Here is an 8,139-nt window from a genome sequence, read left to right as displayed (position 1 = left end):
ATCCTAGAGGCTTGTTGTTCTTGCTAGATGCTTGGACAACCAGTTGATGAAAGCTACTAGAATAATATCTCATTCATCAAACTAACCTTCGTTGTGCTATAATCATCGAGTTATTCTGCTCTGATGATGATGCTGTATATCCATTAGATAGATAATAAAATTCAAAGAATATTGTTGTCTTGATGATATTTTAGTTATAGTTACCTCTTCACTATAATAGATGCGTATACTAATGCATGTACAGCTGGCCCACGGCTCGATGAAGCACCCTAACCACCTTTCTATGATGGAGACATGAAATGATTTAAATTATACTACAATAGTTTTCAATCTCTAGAAAGTTACAGAGCTTCTGGCAAAGTTGATTTCAAATTTAATTTCTTAATTCTAATTTTTGGATGTCTCTATCATAATAGGGCCGAAACACAATGCAAGGAGTTAATTATTTCTCATTTTAACCGATTTTGGTTGACACAACTTCCTGCATTGTGTCAGCAGAATGAAAAATTTCTTTGTCAGAAAATTAGAGTTAATATAACTACCGTATGAAACTTTATTGATCATCTATTAAAATGAATCCCCATTGGGGCATCATAAAATTACTTTTATAAAATTAAAATATAAATTCAACAAATCTTATTGTATTCTAATTGGTTAAATGCAAAATTATCAATTATTTAAATTTCAACTGTTTCCTGCCAGAACGTATTATCATCTACAATTTCACAGTTCAAGAAAAATGCATAGGCTAAAACTGTTTAAATTTGTCACTTGTTTTGATAGATGTTAAGAGTACGTATAATACTTTAACCAAGAACTTTAAATTTACCCAATTAGCAGATCCCACTTCCGGCAGGCAACAGTTGAATCCTTGGTCATGAGTAAGTATCACCCTTTTTCGATTCTACTCATCTTCCCCTACCATATGCTCAAATGCAGAATATAAAAGAGATATCAAATAGTATACAATTAATAAGATTCCTCACACTGTTCATCACGGATATTAAACCAATGGTAACACTACACTTCACAATACAGAATTTCACATCCAAGGTTATGATACACTAATCTCAGTATTAGAATTCAAGAGCATTACATAATACATGTATTCTCACAGTTCCCTGAGAAGTTACGTCACCAAAATTATGAAAAGAAAAAAATATCCATTTTGGGCTGGAAATAAAAATTAAGTGCACGATCCTTGCACAACATACATGTATAGGTGGCAGTTCCCTGAGAGGCGAATATGTCGCCAAAACAGAAAATGCCCATTTTGGCTCAAAAATGCTTAATCCTAAGCCAGAATAGTATAAATCTGTGATTCTGAACCATCAACTGACAAAATTGAGACAGTCACAACTTTTTAAGGTTGATACGAGGCTCCAAAGGTCTTTGTTTACCACATCATGCCCATGTCTGAAATCAAAATAAATGACAGTAATCAATCACATCAGTTTACCGCCAATTATTAAGCTATAGAGGATGATGGGTTTCAGTGACCCGATGCATGAACCAATTTCCACATATCCAAAATATTTTTTACAGGATCTTCAGGACTATCCGAAAACATTGACATTTTTCCAAAATATTCAAGTCGGGTCCATGCACACAATCACAGAATTTCTTTGTCAATGGTATAGAAATCCATACTATCATAATAACATATATATTGATAATTTAACCTTTAAAATTTATAAAACTTTTAATCCCTACGAGTTGCTCGTGTTAATGCAGCTTGAATAGCTCCTTGAGACCTAGAAATAGCTACAAGCCTGAGATGTTCTATTTCATATTTGACCATTGCTTCGCTGATACAGAGGCGTGAAGCTAGCTCCTTGGCTTTTTGGTCATTTATCTGGAAATCAACTGGTTTCACCTGTGCGTGCCCTCGAATCTTTTTGGTTACATTTTTGAAATAGTTTTTCAATACTTCGCTGGGTAAAGTATCATTTGGATCTATTTTCTGGTTGGTACGCCATATGTCATACAACTTGTCCCATTGTAGATAGTGTCCCGTGCATACTGGCTTACATTTGTTGCACATTTCAGGTAAGCGTTGCTCATCTTTCAATGGCCACGGTATGAAGTTTATAGGAGGGCCATCTTTGAACCAAGAGAAGTCCTCAATTTTCTTATCTGAATATCTGCTGCACATTGGATGAATGCATTCCTTTTGGAAACAGCACATGAGAATATAGGTGTACTTGGAGGAAGGTTGAACTTGGTGTGTAGACATAATTTTACATACATCAGCAAAATGGTTGAGTAAATCGCTTTCTTGGCCATTGCTTTGATCAATTAACCGCTGTCTCGCTTCAGTTCCAGATTTCAGAAAATTAAGGAGTAAATCCCTGCGTTCCTGATAATCAACTGCCCTTTGATCTGTGGCACAATTATACATGAGTATAGGCTTGTTGTTAAATAAAGCACCATTTACACGTTCAACATAATAGTCTGCAGCAGCACGTTGATTTCTGGCAACCATTTCATCATCTATCTTTCCTGTTTGAGGATTTTTGTTTGGTCCAAGAATGTTGGATGGAATAAATAGATTAGTTGCTGCCCTGCCGATTTCTCCATTCAGCCTCTCAACCTCGTTTAAATAACTGTTTCCACTACAGCGAGTGGTTACCATGGTTACCAACTTACTTTGTTCCAAGTGCCATTCGGCCCAGATGAACTGATTCTCTAGGTGAGAAGGACTTTCATCATTGCCCCCATCAACGCGTATGCAATCAATGGGTTTATCGAAACGGCCTTTAAATTCTGGTTGATCTTTCAACATTCTGAGGTCTGCACTATGCTGAGATGCATTTTTCGCTGTAAGTTTGACAGCCTTGACCACACCAGCATATTGATCATCAACAGTAGAATCATTGTGCCCAGCAAAATAATATGATGAAGTTTGTATTACTGACTGTTCTTTATTTGTAAAATCAGTCCTGGTTGCCATGTCTACGTTGTCTTGAACCATCAAAGATCTGTGCTTTGCTGATGTGGTCAAGGTGTCCAGTCGGTGACCAGTTGTGTCGTCACGGTTTATGTAGAGTATTTCCTTGGGGTTATTTTTTTGAAGGGTGTCAAGACTTTTATAAAGAGCGTTTGACCATTTTTCATCGACATTGAGCTTGATGTCAAACCCCTTCCTGGCTCTCCTGCTTCGAATATTTGCCACCCCTTTATACCTTTCAGCCGATTTATTCCTTCTATTTTTTGGATAACATAACTGGACTAATGTCCCATGACTGATTTTTTCATTAATTTCTTCAGACACTTTTTTCCGTAGTTTCTCGAATGTCATCTTTTGTCCTACGTGTTTTCTTTCCCATGTAAGGCTTCCGGAGGATCTCCACTTATCAGCTCCCACACCTGATTTTCTGACGCATTCCTCTATGAACTGTCCAATGTTTGGATGTCGCTGTAGTATTGTTTTAGCTTTCCTCCTGTATTTACGCCCACATGTTCTCATTTCGGACTTTTTGCGCTGAATGCGTCGCTGCATTTTAGCTTTAATCTTCTTACGATGATTAATAACAATACTACGGAAAGTAGGATCTGATACACCTTCCATATTTGACCAGTTGACAGTCTCTTCTTCGGATGATGAGCTACTTAATTCCAAAGGAAACGAGTTGTCCTCCAAATTGCCATCATTTTTGTCTGAATCCTCATCAACAATACTCCCTATTTCTGTGTCTGAGTCCATATTATACAGTAAGTTTTCATCATCACTGATACCATTGGCACTGAGAAATACTTTGTCTTCACAAATGGCTAACTTGTTATAAATACCAACCAATTTCTTATGCTCGAATATGGCTTCATCTATGCGCCTCTTATCAGTGGTAACATGAAGAATCTCTCTCGACTTACGAGTGCCTAGACCAGCAGTGGCTGCATAGGAAATCAGTTGTCTATCAATTTCTGAAGATGCTAGTGCCTTCAAGTCTCTTAGTTTTTCTAAGGTAAGACCAGTAAACGAGGATGTTGGCTTCTGCCTCTGTATCAGCCCTAGTTTTTCTAGTGTTAAATAAAGCTTGGAGTAATCGATCTCTGGATCTTTTTCTACTACGTATTTGGTGGTTGCACCATTGATAACAACACCGAGATTATCCCTTCCTAATGTCAAAATAACTACAGGCAATCTTAACAAGAACATATCGAAATTGTGGGGTGATAAATTCTTTTTACAAACATTTCTAATCTGTTCCATGGTTACAGGCTGATTTTGTAAGATATATTGAGCAACTTTTAATTTCTCTGGGCAAGAACAGTTTTCATGATTTTCTGACTTGCAAATGGAACTTGTTACTGATATGAATTTATCCAATGTTAATTTTTTAAATGGAGAGATCTTGACATCACCATTAATGAGAGGAACAACACTTCGTTCAGAATAATATAAACTCTGACTTACCTGGTCATCAGTATCATAATCATTGTGATATTCATTGACAGAAAAGTCCACATAGTTGTGATCGCTCTGATGGCCAGAAGTACTCGGTTGAATATCGGTTGTAGCAACCTCTATCACTGAAGTTGCTTCTGGAATGAGCTGCTGGTCAAGAGGAATTATATCATCAGATGAACCACTGGTACTGTTACTCGGCTTTGTAATAGTACAGGACTTCCTTTTAGCTAAGCACTTTTTGTCAGTTTTCGCTTTTTTCTCAGCTTTGTTGATTAAGTTGCATTCTCTTATAAGCCCAAATTTTTCACTTGATAAAACCTTAATTTTATCCTGAATAGACTGGGCATCTTCCCATTTCTCATGGGCAATTTTTGACTTTAACGAGCCCTCTAAAATTTTAATGTCTGTTTCCAAATGTTCAACTTTTTTCAGTTTTTCAGCTTTGACCTCAGCCCTTACAGCGTTATTAAGCCACCGTTTTCGTTTTCCTGGATTCTCGGGTCTCTCTACCAATTTTGATTTGGTATAACCTTTCTGAAATTTGTATGTCTCATTCACAATTTTTCTTGCCTTAGTTAATAATTCACCTTTTTTATCCAATAGGTCTGGTTGATCTAAAGCTAATCCCTCACACGTTTTGTTAATCTGTTTATAGTAATTCGCATTTTTTCCCGTCTCAGGATATATCTTTGAAGATTTCTGTACCCATGACATTAAATTGTATGGTAATTTTTGTTGTTTCAACAACATGACTGGTCTCGGCTCCAGAATAGGGTCAGAACCTGCAATATGAGAAAAAATACAGAAAATATATCACATTTATCAAAATACATTGTAGGCCTATATTTAAATGTATCATATATATCACAAAATACAAAGTCCCAACAAGGTGGCGCAACCGATAATCGAATCAACTTGAATCTAAATAGCAAACAACAGGGATCACCCTGAACATGTGTACCAAGTTTCATGACAATATCTCAAAGGGTTCTACAAAAACGTGACACAAAATATACAAATCAAACGGATGCAGTTTATCCTACATAGGCCTATCTGAATTTTAATGGAGCCTTGAACACATACCTTCATCTTCACTTAGAATTATGGTGCTACCACATGTAGTACTAGAATCTTCTTTCACTGTACATGTAGTTATATCATCGATAACGAGAACACTGTCGTTGGCAATGACATCGAATGATTCGTCATCTATTTGAGTTTTTCTATCTGAGAGATATACTCTTACATGTTGCGGTTCTATATTCAGCTTAGACGCAGCTAAAAAATGAACATATTAAGCCTATATAGAAGAAATCTTAAAGTGGGCCTATTAGAGATAATTTTGGTGGCTGGCTCATGTAACAGGTACAGGAAACCAAAGGATAATCATCAGCGATATTCTCAGAATAGTATGAAATTCAAGCCATGAAGCTATGTCAACTATAGGCCTAATTCTATGGTGATTTTGATATTGTACAATGTAATACTAATGTCAGTGACATTTAGATACCTTTTTGGACGATTTCGTCGTAACATGTTACTTTCATTATTTTCCTTTCATCTCCAATTTGTACCCGGAAAAACCTGAAAAAAATTTATAAGTTAATACCATGTTTTCAGATATGTTATAGGGGCGTTCCATATACGACGAAATCTAAAATTTAAAACTTCAAATAGTTTAAAAATTTCCACCACAGGGAGCAACTGATTAATCAGATGACAACGGGATCTCCAATAATAAGCCTAGGCCTGCACATTGAGATACCGTCTGAGACGAGAGTCCAGAGTTTCATGAAAATGTATCTTATTCTTGCATGTGAAGGAGAGGATAAAAAAAACCGACCCTTGAATCATACTTTACAAAGTTCTGGCAGGGGTGTAAGCAACAATCAAATCAACAACACACAGGGATTACCAATCCAACACACAGGGATTACCAATAGGCCTACCATTACCAGGCTGAAAAACTAGGTAGCCTTTTTTATACTAGACTTATGCCATTGGACTATTATCATGATTATTATTAGGTTGTATAAGAATACCAATCGTGAAACTGATCCAAAGTCTAGTTACCAACACCGAAATATAAGAAATATAGGCCTAGACATGACTTTTTCTAATGAAATCATTAAAGTTTTTATTATTGAATTGAATTGAATATTGAGATTGGGACTTGCATTAAATCTGATACGTAGAGGATGGTGACGGCCACGCCCGCTTATCTGACGCTGCACATATCAATTAATTACTTATTCTTGTTTAAAAGTAGTCTATAACAATTCATAAAGAAGTTGCCATCACATGCATCCAAAAGCAAAAAGAAATTACCTCATCGGCAATTCGGCAAGTTCAGCCATTTTGGATGAGTCGTAAATTGGATTGAACTTGTCCGTATAGATGCGACATCTATGTTAGACTGGTCCCCGGTCTCTACTTTCAGTTCTGAACAGAATCGACGGAACCAGTCTAATCAAATGTATAAGGTTCGAATCCCAAATCATGAAATGCATTCTACTGGCATACGACATCCAATCGCTTTCATCTATGCACCATTAGACATCCATTCGCTTGCAACTCGATATCCATTCGAAAATCTTTGCTGTTTTGAAGAGAGACATACGACTTTCAAACGATCGCAGTGGAATTTTATTAGTAAGGCATACGAGGTCGAATGACAGTCGTATGAGTCGTATCTATGTCGAATGCCTATATAGGGGGGGTACAGGGATTTCATTGACGGGTGCATTAGTACATCCTTTCAAGGAAACGATTAAAATTCTTTTTTGGTTGCTGAGCAGGGGGTCACGACTCCTGAAACCCCCTCTGGAACCGCGCCTGTTTTGAGGTTTCATTTCAAAGCACCGACATATGAGAATTCCCGAGTATTGGACGGTCAAACATTCCATCTCAGGCGGTCGTTATATTCATTTAGAAAATAGACCGGCCACCTTCAGTAGCCTTCAACTGCGTCCGTCATTTGACTCAAGATTTACGTTCACTTAAGTTGGTCGATATTTTTTGCTTTTTATTACATATACCGGTTGTACAATCGTCCATCATCGAACTGTAAATGATAATCTACACTTCGTTGCAACCAAGAGGGTCTGAAAACGACCAGATTATTTTCATGGGCATCATCGAAGCATTTGGATCAGTATTTAATTTTTTGCTTTAATCATTAGTTTTCTAAAAAGTTTATTCTATATGCCGGGTGTACAAAGGTGACGTCGCGTAGTGTTTTATCATGCGGTAACTTCGACAATGCAAATGTGTTCAGAGATATTTCTATACATCAATATTTGAATGGTCAGTGCCCGGTCTATATACTGGATGTATACCGAGGTGACGTCACGATCTCCCCGCGTGTGTATCAGCGCAGAACGTTCCACAAACTTCAGTAAACCCATTCATCAGAAGACAAAAGCGTGGCTGCCTATTGGTCATTATTGAAATACGCCACCGGTCGACAGAAAGTAGAATCGCTAAGCCAGTCATTCACCTCAGGCTCTTCACACCGTGCGGACACTATGCTGACGTGGATTCTCCTCCTGGCGTTCTTCCTCGCGATGACGCTGCGCTCTACAAGCTGGTTCCTTCATGAGGAACGACGTCTTTATGTTTTACGTGTTACTGTTCGTCTCCGCACTGTCCTGTTCTGTTCTGTGTTCTGTTCAGTTCTGTGTATTAATCCGTTCTATTTTTCAGCGTTTAATTTGTTCTATTTTTCA

Source organism: Tubulanus polymorphus, chromosome 2, assembly GCF_964204645.1.
Source record: "Tubulanus polymorphus chromosome 2, tnTubPoly1.2, whole genome shotgun sequence".
In the NCBI taxonomy this organism is placed as follows: Eukaryota; Metazoa; Nemertea; class Palaeonemertea; order Tubulaniformes; family Tubulanidae; genus Tubulanus; species Tubulanus polymorphus.
The sequence above is the reverse complement of the archived record's forward strand: the minus strand, read 5'-3'. Positions refer to the sequence as shown.